This window comes from Bombus huntii, unplaced genomic scaffold, assembly GCF_024542735.1.
Source record: "Bombus huntii isolate Logan2020A unplaced genomic scaffold, iyBomHunt1.1 ctg00000061.1, whole genome shotgun sequence".
Taxonomy (NCBI): Eukaryota; Metazoa; Arthropoda; class Insecta; order Hymenoptera; family Apidae; genus Bombus; species Bombus huntii.
This window is the reverse complement of record NW_026099322.1, coordinates 672307-689729: the sequence shown is the minus strand read 5'-3', so window position 1 is coordinate 689729 and position 17423 is coordinate 672307. Positions and strand designations below refer to the sequence as shown.

The following is a 17423-nucleotide window of genomic DNA, read 5'->3' as shown; positions in this document are numbered from 1 at the left end:
GTGTGCGGTGGGCCTAGGAAAAAGACAACAGAATGCGGCAACGGCCAGAGCGTTAGTCGAAAAGCAGAGTGCGAGTCGAGGAGCCGAGTGCGAGCTGAGCGGAGACAGAGGTTGCGAGTGGCGTTGCCGAGAGAGTGTGGATTGCGCTGTTTTCTGTGCGTTTGGCGTGAATAGTTCAGGTTGAACAACAATCGTCTTTTTCTGTCTGATTAACGTCTCTATTGTCCACTCTTTGTAAACACATTATATCACGATATTACATATTTTTGGGGGCGCAGCCGGGATTGGACAAGACAGACAAAACGAAACGATTTAACAGAGCTATTCGAGCTAGTTGTGAATTTACCGGTGCGGTAAAAGACGATATCGTTGACGGTTTAAGTTTGTGTAGTGTGAAAAATGGCAAACGTCGGGGACGAGCGATTGTCGGGTGAAGAGGGTTCGACGCTGGAGGAGCTGAGGAGTAAGCTCGCGCGAATGGACCTCCCTATATCGGGTGCGAGGTCAGTGCTGATTGCAAGGCTGAATCGGTCGTGTAGGGCTGGACAATCGTATCGTAAGGGATCGACGGGCGGTGAAGAGCTAACCGGTCAACGAGATTTAGAAAATGTACAGAGAGCTGAGCGTGATTGTAACGAAGATGAAGATGTTGAGAAAATGAATACGAAGGAGTTGAAGGAGCGCCTCGCTAGTTTGGGTTTAAAAACGACGGGAAGAAAAGTAGAATTACGCGCACGGCTACAAGCGGCCATGGATGGTAACGACATATCGTCGGAAGAAGAAAGCGACGACGAAAGTGAGGATGAAGATGACAAGAAAAACGCAAGAGGATACAAGAGAGATACGCGAAGGGTGCATCAGGACCGTGACGAATGTTGTCGAAGGGCATGTGTTGGTTCGACACTGAGTTTTAGAGACGTCGAAGATGCATTAGAGTCGTTTAGTAGCAACAGAGGTGAAAATGTCGAACGATGGTTCGAGTCGTTCGAGGAAGTCGCTGATACGTGCATGTGGTCGGATGGGCAGAAGGCAGTCTACGCCAGGAAGCTGCTGAAGGGATCAGCGAAAATATTCGCGAGCTTCGAGTGTCATGCCAGAACTTGGCATGAGTTGAAGAGGGGGCTAGTGAAAGAATTTTCGAGGAAAGTCAACAGTAGGCAAGTTCATCAGAAACTTGAAGAAACGAAAAAGGAGAGTGATGAAGCATGTTTGGCTTACATGTACCGCATGCTCGAAATAGCCAGCCATGTGGACATGGAGGAGGAAGCAAAGGTGGAATACATAGTGGATGGAATAATAGACGGCGAGAACAATAAGGCTGTATTGTACGGCGCTACGTCAATCAAAGAGTTGAGGAAGAGGTTAGTGATGTACGAAGAGCAGAAGAATCGCAGAGCAAAGTCGATTGTGAAGCCGGCTAAAACCCAGAAGAACGGGAAGCCCAGTCAATTTGTAGACGCAATGAAGAAAAGAAGATGCTCCATTTGCGGTAGTGAGGATCATCTAAGGGTTAAGTGCCCGGAGAAAGGAAAAGGTATGAAGTGTTTCAAATGCAACGAGTTTGGACATGTGGCGGCGAATTGTACAGCGCGACAAGTAAAGACTTACGTAATCTCAAGACCGGGGAGGAAGAAGTACGTGAAGGACGTGTCGATAGATGGCTGCAGGTTTGTCTCGTTAGTGGATACAGGTAGTGACCTTACGTTCATACGAGCGGATGAGTATGCGAGGTTAGGAAACTGCAAACTTAGGTTTGATGGTTTTGGTTCCGCTGGCAATAGTACCTGGGGCGAGTTTACAAGGGTAATGACGGTCGACGGGTACGACTTTACTGTCACCCTGCATGTTGTCTCGAATAAGGTAATGACAAGACACAGTCTACTCTTAGGTACCGATTTTTTAGACCAGGTAGAGTTGCGAGTCAAACGGGGCGAGGTGACATTTTTACGACTCGACGATCAGACCGACGGTCACGAGGACGCGCCGGATGTACTGAGGATAAACGCGATAGAACAATCCGACGAGATCGACTTGTCGCATGTACGAGAACCGCATTATCGTGAAGCGATTCGAGATATTATTAAAGGGTATAGGCCGGAGAAGAAGAGAGACGTCGGGATAACCGCGAAAATAGTTCTGAAAAGCGACAAACCGGTAGCGCGAAGACCGCGAAGACTGGCGCCGTCGGAAAGAAAGGAAGTAGATGATCTGATGGAAGCGTGGACAAACGAGGGTGTCATCAAACCGTCAGACTCGGAGTATGCGAGCCCGATAGCGGTAGTCCGAAAGAAAGATGGCTCCATCAGGGTTTGCGTCGATTTTCGTGAGCTTAACGAACTCATTGAGTGTCCGCATTTTCCGTTGCCGTTAATTGAAGACGTTTTAGACGCGTTGCAGGGCGCCCAGCTTTTTACAACAATAGATCTAAAAAATGGGTTTTTCCACGTAAGTCTAGACAAGGATAGCCAGAAGTACACCTCTTTTGTTACGCCCACGGGGCAATACGAATTTCTGAAGTTGCCGTTTGGTCTGAAAATTTCCCCTATTGTCTTCCAAAAGTACATATCGAAGATCTACAAAGAACTGATGGATAAGGGTATTGTCATCGTGTACATGGACGATATCATTATCCTTGCGAAGAATTTAGAGAAGGCATGGGAGCGCCTGCAAATGGTCGTAGAATTAACTGGGCAGTATGGGCTAGTCATAAATTGGAAAAAATGTCGTTTTATGCAGAGGGAAATCGAGTATTTGGGACACATGGTCTCGGGAAACACCATAAAGCCGTCCGCTCATAAAACTAAGGCCGTTGCAAACTTTCCCAAGCCAACATCGGTTAGAAAAGTCCAGAGTTTTTTGGGGCTTACAGGATATTTCCGAAAATTCATTAGAGGTTACGCGAAGATTGCCAAACCCTTAACCGATCTGTTGGAAAAGGGGATAGACTTCAAGTTCGGGGATCGGGAATCAGAAGCTTTCGGAACTTTGAAAGCAGCGCTTACCAGCGGGCCTGTTTTAACACTCTATAGAATAGGCGCAGAGACCGAGTTGCATACTGACGCGTCCGCAGAGGGTTACGGAGCAATATTAATGCAACTGGATCTGAACGACGGTAAATTCCATCCAGTCTACTTTGCCAGCGGAAAAACAACTCCCGCAGAAGCGAAGTACACCAGCTACGAACTAGAGGTGCTAGCAATAGTAAAAGCGTTGAAGAAGTTCAGGGTATATCTGTTAGGTGTGCCGTTTACTATTGTTACGGATTGTCAAGCGTTCGCCATGACGATGAGAAAGAAAGACTTGTGTGTGCGTGTGGCTAGATGGGCCTTGTTGCTAGGCGAGTTTAAGTATCAAGTATGTCATCGGCCGGGAAAAAGTATGCAGCATGTAGATGCTCTGAGTAGGAACCCCCTGCCGAGCACTATGTATGTAACGGAGAGTGAAGACGGGCTGATTGCACGGTTGAGAAGGGCACAGAACGAGGACATTGAAGTCCGTAGGATTTTGGACGCCGCAACGTGCAGTCAGGCCGATGGGTACGTGATAAGAAACGATATTTTGTATAAGGAGTGTAAGGACGATGTGCTAATAGTAGTACCGAAGGCGATGCAGACGCAAGTAGTCAGGCAAGCGCACGAGCGTGGGCATTTCGGGGTTACCAAAACCGAAGCTATGGTCAAGAAGGACTTCTGGTTCAAGGGGTTGCGCGAAAAGGTCGAACGCGTGGTATCCAACTGTCTCGACTGTATCCTAGCCGAACGGAAGTCAGGCAGGCAAGAGGGATATCTTAATCCGCTGGACAAAGGCGACACGCCGTTAGATACTTACCATATTGATCATGTGGGCCCCATGACAGCTACAAAGAAGAGATACGCGCACATCTTTGTAGTGGTGGATGCGTTCACGAAGTTCACGTGGCTTTATCCCACCAGGTCTACTAATACCGCTGATGTTGTCGACCGACTGAAGAAGCAAGCGGCTATTTTTGGGAATTCACGGCGAATCATCTCCGATCGGGGAACAGCGTTCACGTCCAACGCTTTCCGAGAGTATTGCGAAGGAGAAAACATAAAGCATTCATTAATCACGACGGGGGCGCCGAGGGGGAACGGGCAGGTGGAGAGGATAAACAGGACCCTCATACCATTACTAACTAAACTGACTGCCCCTAAACCCGATGACTGGTATAAGCATGTCGATCAGGTTCAGAAACACCTAAATTCCACCGTAAACAGAAGCACAGGGAAGACTCCTTTCCAGCTACTGGTCGGGGTCGAAATGCAAGTCAGGGAAGAGGCGAAGGTTAGAAAGCTGATCGACGAAGAGTGGGCCTCGAGGTTTGAAGAACAACGTCGCGAGCTACGTGAGGACGCGAAGAGGAAGATCGCCGCAACTCAAGAGGAGAATCGTCGAAGTTACAATAAAAGAAGAAAGAGCGCGAAGCAGTATCGAAGGGGGGACCTTGTCGCCATAAAGAGAACGCAGTTCGGCGCAGGGTTAAAACTCGGGGGCAGATTTTTAGGTCCGTACCGGGTCGCGCGAGCCATACGAAATGACCGCTACACTGTGGAGAAAGTAGGGGAGCATGAGGGGCCCGCGCACACCTCGACGACTGCAGATTTCATGAAACCCTGGGTCCTGAACGCCGAAGATGACGCATCAGACGATAGCGAGAGCGAGCGCAACATCTGAGGGCAGATGTTATTGCAGGATGGCCGAGTGTAGTATCGTGGACGAAAGGCCTAAGAAATATCGGGCGAACTATGAACAATGTCGCGAGAGCCGAGGCGTCGTCGGACCCATCAATGTGTCATCGGTCTTTTCAAGTGCATAGTTTCGTGGAAAAGACCTACGTGACCCTGGCCACGAGCGCCTGCAGAACACGTGTGCGGTGGGCCTAGGAAAAAGACAACAGAATGCGGCAACGGCCAGAGCGTTAGTCGAAAAGCAGAGTGCGAGTCGAGGAGCCGAGTGCGAGCTGAGCGGAGACAGAGGTTGCGAGTGGCGTTGCCGAGAGAGTGTGGATTACGCTGTTTTCTGTGCGTTTGGCGTGAATAGTTCAGGTTGAACAATAATCGTCTTTTTCTATCTGATTAACATCTCTATTGTCCACTCTTTGTAAACACATTATATCACGATATTACATTAATATTAAAAAAACATACAAATCGGCGTCAAAAGATGTCAATATTTACAATCATAAAAATCGCCACGTTAAATCATCTTTTCATCTACTAATCCCACTCATAACAGCACACTCACCAAACAAACTATCAATGATCGCAAACGAGTCACAATGCCTTTCACATTTTACGTAAGCAAAAAAAGAATACAATGATCGTGATAGAAACTTTACAAGTGTCCCATTTACATATGTGCGTGTCTGTGTCAAGACTGCAATCAGTAAGATTAATCTCGTCTGTCGTCGACATCATGCTTCTCCGCAACCTTACTAGTTGGCACCGAATAATGGTACAATCGTCTCGTAACATGTATGATTGATAACTCGTCACGCTAGAGGGGCATATTCATTACTCGTCGCTTCAGATTGCATCACGTTAATATTAATTAGCGACAGAAACTACGATAAAGGTCGCGAACTCTCGTATGTTGAACCTTAATATTGGGGCAGTGAACGATATTTATGGAGTAGAGATGATATAGCACTGCACGTACGTAGCTGTGCGCATAGCATCGGATTCCATTGACTGTTAAGGGAATTAAAATGAGAAGAGAGAAGAATTTTCCATAACGATGCTACTAAACGGTATCGAGAAGAATCATTTCGTCGATGGTCTACAATAAAAGATTATAATACGTACTTGAGGCGGATAAGTCTCCTACGTGAAAATTACATTGAAGAAGAAGAAGAGAAAGAGAGCGATATAGAACCATGCGTTCCTTCAAGAAAAAAGAAGAAAAAAACCGACTAGATGAAGTAAGTAGTTCGCAAAAATATAACGTATCGTACCTTCGTGACTTTCCATACGAAAGTCGTATTCAGCTCTCCGCGGCTCACCGAATTAAAAAAAAAAATCGTGTTTGTAAGTGTGCTTTAGATACCGAAAAAAACAAGTTTTAAAAATCATGTGACAAGCGCATTTTTAAATCTGAGACGTTATCCTCCTTTGTTCTCCCGCCCCTGCCTTTTCTACGCCCGTCGAGATCGAATTCTCGCGATATTTTGCAATTCGTAGCTGCCTCTTTGGCACGAACAATTAATGTCACGTTTTTAGAGGATTAGACGCTGAAACTATTAAGAGCTGCTCGTCAGAATATTCCTTTTAATCTTTCACACGATGTAAACTTCCGTGGTAATCGACTTTGAAGTTTATTATCTCGTAATCTTTTCATCGAATTTTAATCCTTTTAGGCTTAAATCTGCCGAGTTTCTGAGCACTGCGTACACATGCAAGCAAAATTTCTCTGAGAAGCGGAAAACTTCGAAATTTTTGTATTTATCTATAACGGCATTGTTTTGCATTTGTATTTGTATTTATCTAAATTTCAAGAATGTCTGAAAGTTGCGAAAATTAAGACATCGATATTTTCTTGGTTGCTTGTGGTAGCTGGTATGGCAAAGTAAGTGTACGAAATTTCTGGGATCTATGGGAAAATTCTCGTTTAGCAGTTACGCGTAGGAAAACTTTCAGAAGCAATCGTAATTAATAAATTGACAGTGGAAAAAGTAATTGGCCGATCGCGAATGGTTTTTCCACGCTTATTATAGCTTTAAATCGCGTTACATCTACAATTAGTCTTGAATTGTACCTCCGTAAAAACAAAAACATGTTTCTCCACTGTAACAGCACGAACGACTCCCACGCATACGTCGAATACTCGCTGCGATTCGAATTCCAGGTATTTGTAGCTCGACGATATTTCTCGAAACACTCTGAAATTGGAATATTCTTCGCGCATTTCTAAGATTCTTCAAGAAGAGATTTCAAGCACTTCTAGGGAGAAATTTCTTGGAAGATTATCTCTGTACTCTTTATGAACATAACGTGAACTTGGCATTATAATATACAGCATGTTGAATGCTGAAATTATCGATTTTATATACAGATTGTTAGGACCGTTCGCGGAGAGACGTTGTTGGAATAAACTGTGATTTATAACTTGTTATATCGGTGTCTTATTCAATTCAATAACGCACACAAATACAAAGGAAGGGTATTGCAGATTTATGGAGATTATGGAGAAAGATATTAAATTTGTCAATAAATGCTTTGTTACAGTTGGTACGACCGTTCGCGGAGAGATGCGGTCGCGAGGACGCGTCAGCGAGAGGCGTAAATTCTCGCGACGACTATGTTAATCGACGCCGCGAAATAGTCGTTCCCCTGTTTCGGTTAAGACAACAGAGGTGGTTTAATGAATGTAACACTGTATTAACAGGTTAACATAGAGTGATATATTTTACAATAATATGATGAATATGTTACAGAAATTTGACTCGACTTTACGATATCTCTAGATAAATTCGTTTGCTCGTCAGATTTGTCGAAGTGTCACGTTTGACTCGTCAGAAGGAACTGATCCCCTTCGATTATTCCTTTGTCTCATTTGGAAGATGACCCCCACTATGCTCGGGTCACGCCACCGCTCGCGCCTATGATCACGTATGCCTCTTCTTGCGTGAAAAACGTAACGGTCAAAAATCGACGTTTCTAGAGCTCGCTGCTTGGCAACAACTATGCTCTCGTCGATACATTGTATATGATCCGACGGACAGATAGGGCGATCTGCCTGCGACACTGTAGGGCCGCGAGCGACGGTTAGAAAATACAGCCTGTGGTAAGCCTCGTGGCGTAACACAGATTTTACGTTAATTTTATTCGAAAGATTTAGGTCAAATTTTTCCTTCGAAGAAGATTTTTCTGTCTTCAAAAGCGATTTTCCATCATTAATCGAAATATCATTTTTGCAATGGCTTGCTAGTGGGATTACGTGTTAAAACGTTCAGCTTTAAAGAGGATTATCTCCATCTCGGCGAGACTAGGCTCTCTAAAAATTGATGAATCCTGTACAGACAATATCTATAGTAAGCAACGCGTCGTCAAAACTTCAAAATATTATTACCCCGCTTTTACGTCGCAGATGTCGACAAAAATATTAATGAGATTTCCTAAGATAATCTCATACTTATTTGTATCGTTAATTCAATCGACTAAGGAACAAGTGGTGAAGAACTATTAGCAGAATCCAGGGAAGGTTTTACTGGCAAGTTTTATTACAAAACATCTAAGAACGATTTACATCATAATAAAAATAATTGCGCTATCTCGTCGCGTGACATGCGCACGAGGTCTCTGCGATTGCTAATCGATCTACAAATACTTACACGTACATATGTACAAAACTCGTGGCCATACACCACGTTGTCCATATTATTTTCATCTCGTTAATATATTTTGTATATTTATGATGTTATTATTTTACTAGTATAACGATTATTGCACTATATTCTATAAGATGGAGCTTTTGTACGAACAATTTCAGGAACTTTTATAACAAAGGAAAGTACTAATTTTTAACATTAACTACCCACGACAATTTACGACAATTATTTTAACCTACGTTCTTACTCTAATTTTTATTCGCTCGCCTAATGATTGAATTTTTAATCAATCATTGTTGATGAAAAATTGCGATAATTGCATTGCGGATCTTTATGCAAATGCATATTTTCGTGGATACAATAATACAATTGAAAGATTTGATACAATCGAAAGGACTTGGGCAAAAGTATGTTTCTATCCATTAAATATCATCGATAGTGCTGTACTTTTGGATATTTTACAAAATTTTGCGTCATACGCATTCTATGAATTTTCGTATCTTCGAATCACCCATAATTGCATAAAAATCCGCTGTTTTGTGATAATGAATATTAATGACGGTGGAATTTAAGATTCCTGGATTCAGTAACTTGTCTTACTCTAATACATGTATTGCACGTTTTTGGAAGACTAAAGATTCTTTGCTCGAGATCAACGCGACAAATATTGTACTTCGTGGTGAACGTTTCGCTACAGCCTTTCGACCTCTGTGATCGAGTTTTCGCTTTTCCTCGATTTTATACTCGATCTCCGTAGCATGCTACTCCTTAAAGGTTCACCGCGAAGCGACGCTCTTGTCACGTAAAATAACAAAATAAAAAAAGGAATTTGAGGTAAAAATAAAAAAGAAAACTTTATTTTTTTTCTAACATCAATACACTTTACAATCTACTTCCGAACTCTAGGCGTGACTTTCTAAGACTGACTCTTATGATTTTACTTTCGATCGGATCCGATTACTTTCTTTTGTCATCCCTCAACAACCCCACCGTCCATGCATTTGCTAGGCGTCCGCGATCGTTGCCACGTGCTCTTTCTTCTAGAACCTTCGGTGGAAGGACCGTTGGGATGTTGATGGTTCATTAGGCACTTCAGCGATATACATTGTCGCCGAGTGCCGCCACATCTTTATCTCTATCGTCAGTCCGTCGGATTTGAAGTATGCCGGTCGTGACATTACCCAATAACTGAAAACCCCGAAGCCAACGTCGCCTGTCTACTGTTTATGGCCTGACTTCGTCGCAGTCTTTTGTCTACGCGCTGTCAATGGCTTCAGTGCTTGAGAAAACTAAAAAGACCAGATGTAGAATTTTCTTAGAAGTGGTAACCATTTCAACATTCAGGAAATTTGGCGTTCCACTTTTTTGACAAATAAATTTTTTAACACGCTGTACATAGTAGTAGCAATATGCTTCTGTTCATAAATTTTTAAGGACTAACGAGTGATGGCTAAAATCTTCTGGAAGTTAATCAGAAGTGTGTCCTTGTCAACATATATCAAGGCCCAAGGTATTGGTGCTGGCTTCCCTTTTGTTAGTATTTATTTGACTATGTAATTGTACTATTTGATCCGCTTCAACGTGATTTCGGCCTATTTTCAAGAAGGAAAGGGGAAATATAACCCTCCCTCCTTTTTATCGATTTACTTTCGCGTTTCGTCTCAAAATTATGTTAAATTTTGCTTGTTACAGTACCACGCCAAAAGAATTTACTTATAATTCTCAATGAGAGTTGATTGAAAATAGTTCGGTCGAGTAGTAATAACTCCATTTGATTTTAGGATTGAGTTCGACTCTATTTTATTTTGAATTTCTTGAATTTCCTTATAAGATTTCGAGTATGTTGCTGGTCCGTGATTGAATGTTGCTTTTTTCACTATGAAGTGATATGTGTCATCAACGGCATCAAAAGACACAATGAGGAACCGAACGCACAAGACAAGATAGATAATTTATTTTCTAACTGTGAGCACAGGAACTACTACATACTTAATCCTTAAAGAACAGGGCACAATAGATAATTATTATTATTAAATAATTTCCATTGAAGTACTTTTTACTATCAACTCAACATATGTATAAATATATGTATATAAATGAGATGAATGCAAATGAATTTTAGAGAATTTTAAAGAATGCTTTGCACTGTTTCGGTAAAGTTATAATTCAGTCCTAAGCGGTACAAAGTAAAGTGTATAATTTATTTATTTTAATTTACAATGAAGAACGCAAGAATGATCATTAGATCGCTTATGCAAATAATAAATTTTCATTATTTTTAAAAATGCAATAATTATTTTAAGTTTAACTGGGAATTGTCAAGATTTATAGCTACTTCGTTTATGATTAATAAATATTGATTGGGTGAAACTATAGAACCGTAACGTCTTTTCCGATTTCAATGACTTTTGAATATGTTGTCAAGTGCATGATTGCGAACAACTACCTTCTTTAACTATCTAAGAAATCTATCTATATCATTACAATGAATTCTGTTTATAAATTACATATCATATATGTAGGGTTTACATTAGAATTAGGGTTAGGGGCTTGAAACGAATCTGCGTTTGGGTTACACGTTGTCGTTATGCAATAGAGAAGACATTGACTAGTGCAAATACGATTATTATAGAACCGGACAAGTAACCGTGGTAGTTAGGTACTCGAGAAACTAATGACAATGATCCTAGGTTCAATAACGAATCCGCGGCCGACGGGATGATAGATGAACGTACTCACAAAATCTAAGTCGGACGCGTAATATTCACTGGTCGTAAAGAGTTACTCCTTTCATCAGTGAGATCGCGAGCGAGAGAATGCCTTTCTCGTCCCGATGATGCCACAGAGGAAAACTATAATGGGGTGTGTCTAAGGACACGAGATCATCGGATTCGTCGAGAAAAGCCTTCGTTCAGAAAGTAAGGGAAATTGGCGTTGCTGCTAATTGGTCAATCTCCATATCGGTGGTTAGAAAAAGATGCTAGCCGCCCTCGAGGGAAAGTTGCTAGTGGGAGACGCCGCTCGTTGAAAAATATGTCTCCCCTATCTTCCTGTAGTTGGGACAAAGACTGTTTGTCTGTTTGAAGGACTTTAGTTAACTAAACCTTAAGATTTATAACGAGCCCTCGGGCTAGCCGAACATGTACTGCGGAGACGCATCGACATCCGGCAATCATCTTACTCGAAGAATAGGGTCTGCGTGTGGCGAGCCACGGGAGAGAAACCGTTGGAATGTTTACTGTCGCGTGTCGCCACGAATATTTCTTTTAAGGAGAGCTATAGAATTACTCCATACCTTTGTTAGGCAAAGCGTTCATCCCTTGTCCGCGGCTACGTTGGACGACAGACTGTCACCTCGAGCCAAAGCTCACCGTCACTAATCTCGAACAATTACAATCGGATTGAATAACTACAATAGTTTAGTTACAGTTATAGTAGACTTTAGATTGCAATGTTGCGGGGCTATCCAAAGGTTCCGGTGTCCTTTCATCTCCGACATATAGATATACATGTATATTTGACGAAATATACTAAAGCAATATTGACCCTTTGTCGCTGAAAGTATCAAACTACAAAACTTCCTTTCAAATTTTCAGAATAAGGAAATCAGGATCATGATAAATAATTGGAACCCCGCGCTACCCCGCGCTACCTCCCCCGTGGCAGAAGTGTAGCAGAACTCTCCGCACTAACGACGCTAATACTACAAAGAAAAGGAAAATAGAAACAACAACGCAAATAAACACTCACAACAGGTTCGCCGTATTGGAATCCTCAAACGACGCCATGGAAATCGTAGAACCGCCACCAAACCAACACTCACAGAGAATCCCCCCTCCCCCACCAATATTTGTGGACGACGTCATCGACATACAGACAATGATCAAGTCCCTAGAGAGAGATATCTGCAAGGAGGAATATAACCTTAAGATAAGTAACAATAAAGTAAAAATACTGCCGACGAACCCAGAAGCTTACAGAAAACTCACCAAGACACTCAGGACCCTGAACGCCAACTTCCACACCTACCAACTCAAACAGGAAAGGCCTTTCCGGGTGGTCCTACGAAACATACACCACTCAGCAGACATAGACGAACTCAAATACGAACTCTCAAAACTCGGCCACGAAGTCATCGACGTAAGTAATATAAGGCATAGAGTCTCGAAAGACCCGTTATCCTTATTCTTCCTAGACATTAAACAAAAGCCGAACAATAAAGAAATCTACAACATCAGTCGCCTAATGAACGCGATAGTAAAGATCGAACCACCGCTCGTGAAAAAAGAAATAGTGCAATGCAAAAGGTGCCAAAGGTAAGGTCATATGCAGAAATACTGCAACCATACTTTCCGCTGCGTTAAATGAGCAGGCACTCACTCCATTGACCAGTGCGCCAAATCACCGGAAACCCCAGCGAAATGCATCCACTGCCAAGGGAACCATCCTGCCAACTACAAAGGCTGCCCAGCATATAAAACACTATACACGAACAGGTACCCTAAGCTCAGAGCAAAAGAGGTATCCAACCAAACACCCAGCCCGCCGAAATTCACGACTACCCCAACCCCCTCAACCAACCAAACACCCAGTCCTACCAAATTCATCTCCACCTCAACCTCCTATGCCCAAGCAGTACAAGGCATCCAAAATAACCCGAACAGCCAAAGGAATCTTCCCCAAAACAGTGTCCCCAACCCACCTAACACAGACAACTCCCCAAGGCTTGAAAAGCTAATAGAGAAACAATCGGAGCAAATAAATCACTTGCTATCGCTACTAACACTCATCGTGGAAAAATTAGCACGCCCCGACTCAAAATAAAACCAAGGCGCATAGCACTCTGGAACGCCAACGGTCTAGCGCAACACAAACTTGAACTAGAACTCTTCTTAAAACACCAGCAAATCGACGTAATGCTCGTATCGGAAACCCACTTCACCGACAAGAGCTACCTGAAAATAAATGGTTACAAATTCTACCATACCCAACACCCCAGCGGAAAGGCCCACGGTGGCACCGGAATAATAATCAAAGCAAGTATTAAGCACTACGAACTTCTATCATTCCAGAAAGACTACCTCCAAGCAACAAACGTAGCAATAGAAGACTGTCATGGCTCAATCACCACCTCAGCGGTATACTGCCCTCCCAGACACTCCATCGCCAAAGAAGACTTTGATAACTTCCTGGACACCCTGGGCAATAGATTCATAGTTGGAGGAGACTATAACGCCAAGCACATCCAATGGGGCTGCAGACTGGTTACAGCAAGAGGCAAAAACCTCTTAAACAGCATAATAAACAACAACCTCAAATACTTCACCACATACGAACCCACATACTGGCCCACTGACACCAACAAAATACCCGACCTTCTCGACTTCTTCATAACTAAAAATATCCCATCAAGACACGTCCAGATCAACTCCTCGGCTGATCTCTCCTCTGATCATTCTCCCGTGATAGCAACAGTCAGTTCAACAGTCATCGAGAATACACCTAATGGCTCCATTCACAACCAACACACCAACTGGCAGCTCTTCAGAGAAGTCTTTACACACTCAACCTCAGCCTTCACCCCACTAAAAACAAAGGAAGAAATCGAAGCAGCCACGGAATACTTAAACACGAGCATAATAAACGCAATCCGCCTCCCCACACCGACAAAGCCATCTAACAACGAACAAGAATATCCCCAATACATACTAAAAAAAAATAGCAGAAAAACGTAGACTAAGAAGAGTATGGCAGACCCATAGAACACCGGATGACAAACGCAAACTAAACAACGCAACTAGAAAGCTATCTAGAACCTAAAAAAACTATAAAAACGACTGTTTCCATAAATACCTCGCCAGCTTATCCCCCACAGCCGACTCCAACTACTCACTATGGAAGGCCTCCAGGAAACTCACACGCCCCCCACAAATAATCCCACCTATCCGCCGTCCGCAAGGTGGATGGGCGCGAAGCCCTATAGAAAAAGCCGACCTGTTTGCTAAACACTTGTCAAAAGTATTCAAACCCCATTCCCCCAAAGCCGCCGCGGACGTTACTGAATACCTGCACACCCCCTTCCAAATGTCCCCTCCTATCGAACCCTTCTCCTCTGCAGAGACTATAGAAACAATCAGTCGCCTAAACCCCAAGAAAGCAGCAGGACACGACCTAATAGGCAATAAAGCAATCAAGGAACTTCCCACAAAAGGGATAGCACTCATCACATCGATTTTTAATGCTATCCTTCGCCTGAAACACTATCCTAAAGCCTGGAAAATCTCATTGATTACCCTCATCCCTAAACCCGGTAAACCGATATACGAAACCAGCTCCTATCGCCCAATCCTACCTTGTTTTACCTACCCTGTCCAAACTATTCGAGAAGATGCTCACGAACCGACTCCTTCCAATCCTAGAGAACTTGAAAACACTCCCAGATCACCAATTCGGCTTCCGAAAACATCATTCTACAGTAGAGCAAATCCACCGCTTAACTCATACGATCAGCCAAACACTCGAAAAGAAAAAATATTGCTCAGCGGTTTTCCTAGACATCCAACAGGCATTCGACAAAGTATGGCATGAAGGGCTACTATACAAGCTTAAAAAGATCCTACCTCACCCCTACTACTCCATCCTAAAATCTTACCTAACCAATAGACAATTCATGGTTAAATGCCTAGACGCCACTTCCGCAACATTCCCAATAGAAGCCGGCATACCCCAAAGTAGTGTCCTCGGACCCCTACTGTACTCCATCTACACTGCCGACCTACCTATATCAAACGATATAACAATAGCGATATTTGCAGACGACACAGCGCTATTAGCTACCCACGCAGACCCGGTAATAGCCTCATCCACTCTCCAGCGAAGTCTCGACTCCATGGAAAAGTGGTTTCACAAATGGGGCTTCAAAGTCAACGAAAAGAAATCCTCACATGTAACCTTCACGCTTCGAAAACAAACCTGCCCCCAGGTCACCATCAACAATGCAACAGTTCCTAGCAGGGACACAGTCCGATACCTGGGCATGACCCTGGACAGGAGACTAACGTGGAAGACACACATCTCAGATAAAACGAAGCAACTAAAGGACAAACTAAAAAAACTCTATTGGCTCACGGGCCGACGCTCCAAACTAAACATACAGAATAAAATTACCCTCTACAAGACCGTAATAAAACCTGTCTGGACCTACGGAATCCAACTATAGGGAACAGCAAGTAACTCCAACATCGAAATACTACGACGATTCCAATCGAAAACGCTAAGAGCCTTAATAGACGCACCTTGGTATGTTACCAACGAAACCATCCATCGCGACCTCAAGATACCTACAGTCAAAGAGGAAATAGCAAAATATAGCGACAGATATAGCAAAAGAGTCAAGAAACACCGAAACCCCCTAATCACTGGACTACTCGATACGATGGACCAGATTCGCAGGCTGAAGAGGTACTACCCGCTAGACCTAAACGTTAGATTCATTTAATTATCCAAATTAAGCATATGCACTTACTTATAATACTTATAAATTATACCTATCTATAATAAGTATTAACTTATTGTAAATAAACAGCCATGTCACTGCGCCACGCCAGAAAAATTACTGAAAATTCTCAACGCGAGAATTGATTGTAATTTCAACAAATAAATAAAAAACAAAACCTCCAAACTCTTCAATTCTCTCCACCTAACCACCCACAAATCATTCACAAACATGCAATTCTCGACAAAAGAAGAACTTATCGTCAGTTGTCCTTAACATCTCGTTCATTCATTTGGTCCCTATCCCCCTATTTCCTCCCACTGCGATGATCGCACTACATTTTTCCACGTCTCTACTCTATTCTCTGGATGATCTGAATTCTCGAGCAGTCGAGTGACGATTGATCTGTACAATTGATCGATTTCTTTTTACTACAGACATGCAAGAAATTCCGTGTTGGAGAGCGATGTTGCGAGTTCGAGTGCCTGGACCATCTGAAGACCGGAACTGGTATAGTTTATGTCGTTGATGATAATAATTCCTCCACGACTCAGCAACAAGAGCTACTCTGGGTGATGAGCTTAATGGTGCTGTTGCGGCTATTTTAATTTTTCAACAAGGATCCAAATGGCGCCGTTGACGAAATTCTTTCATTATAAACGTCAACGATCAACATCAGCCATCAGGGAACGAAGAAGGTACGCTGTAACGTGTCTGAGTAATTATACCTCGAGGAGTACATACAGTTATGTAATGAAGATTCGTATGTGAGTGTTTGTTTTCTTATTTCTTTTCCCTTTGTTTCATTTGAATGGATTTTTGTACTCAAAGAGCGAGGTAAGATTACGTCAGATACGTTTTTACATATGCTAAAAAAATGGAAAATGATGATGATGAATCAATGACACGTAGAAAATTATAATCTATTGTATTGCTGTTATCTAATGGTGTTGTAGTTGACTGTATGGTGGATGTATCTAATGGTGTTGTAGTTGACTGTATGTTGTTCAATATTGCTATGAAACTCTTCTGATTCATTGTCACTTATACGAAGGATGGAAGTATACGAAATTGATAAAATTATTAATAATATTTACGAAGAGAAAGTAAACTGTTGGATATATGACAAAATAATTCTATTTTAAATAAGAGACTGGTCAGAGTGGTTATTTTGTTTACAAAATCAAACGAACTTAATGAATGTAATGGTAAGGAAGTAACTATAAGTGGCTGTTAAACTATTTTTATGCTTGAAAAGTAATTCGCAAAGTAATGTAAAGCAGTACTACTGAGTTGTACATAACCTCTTTCAGAATTTGTTCTTAACCTCTTGCTTCATAACTTCCTTAATTATACTCTTCAAACTTATTGACTACTTCGATGTTGTTACGAACAGAAACTGATAAAATATTAATCTTAAATATAGATTGAAATGAAAGCTTGTCAGGTAAATATATATATATATATGTGTACTACTTACTCAAACTATGGATCACATAACCTATACAAAAAAAAAAAAAAAAAAATTATTGTACACTATAAAGCAAGAGGTTAAATCTTTAATCTGTTAAGAATTAAATTTTT

The 17423-nt window shown here is 42.3% G+C and overlaps 1 protein-coding gene and 2 long non-coding RNA genes across 3 annotated transcripts in view; 2 read left to right on the top strand and 1 right to left on the bottom strand.

Moving 5' to 3' along the window:
* LOC126875972 (venom serine protease Bi-VSP-like) overlaps positions 1–17423 on the bottom strand; it is a 198067-nt gene that overhangs the window by 166945 nt on the left and 13699 nt on the right. The gene's annotated exons all lie outside the window — the stretch shown is intronic.
* LOC126876006 (uncharacterized) lies at positions 4806–16779 on the top strand. Its single transcript, XR_007693864.1, has 2 exons — positions 4806–5063; positions 16277–16779. It is a non-coding gene; the product is annotated as an uncharacterized LOC126876006 (long non-coding RNA).
* On the top strand, positions 8269–11349 carry LOC126876010 (uncharacterized). The gene is made up of 2 exons (XR_007693868.1): positions 8269–9515; positions 11218–11349. It is a non-coding gene; the product is annotated as an uncharacterized LOC126876010 (long non-coding RNA).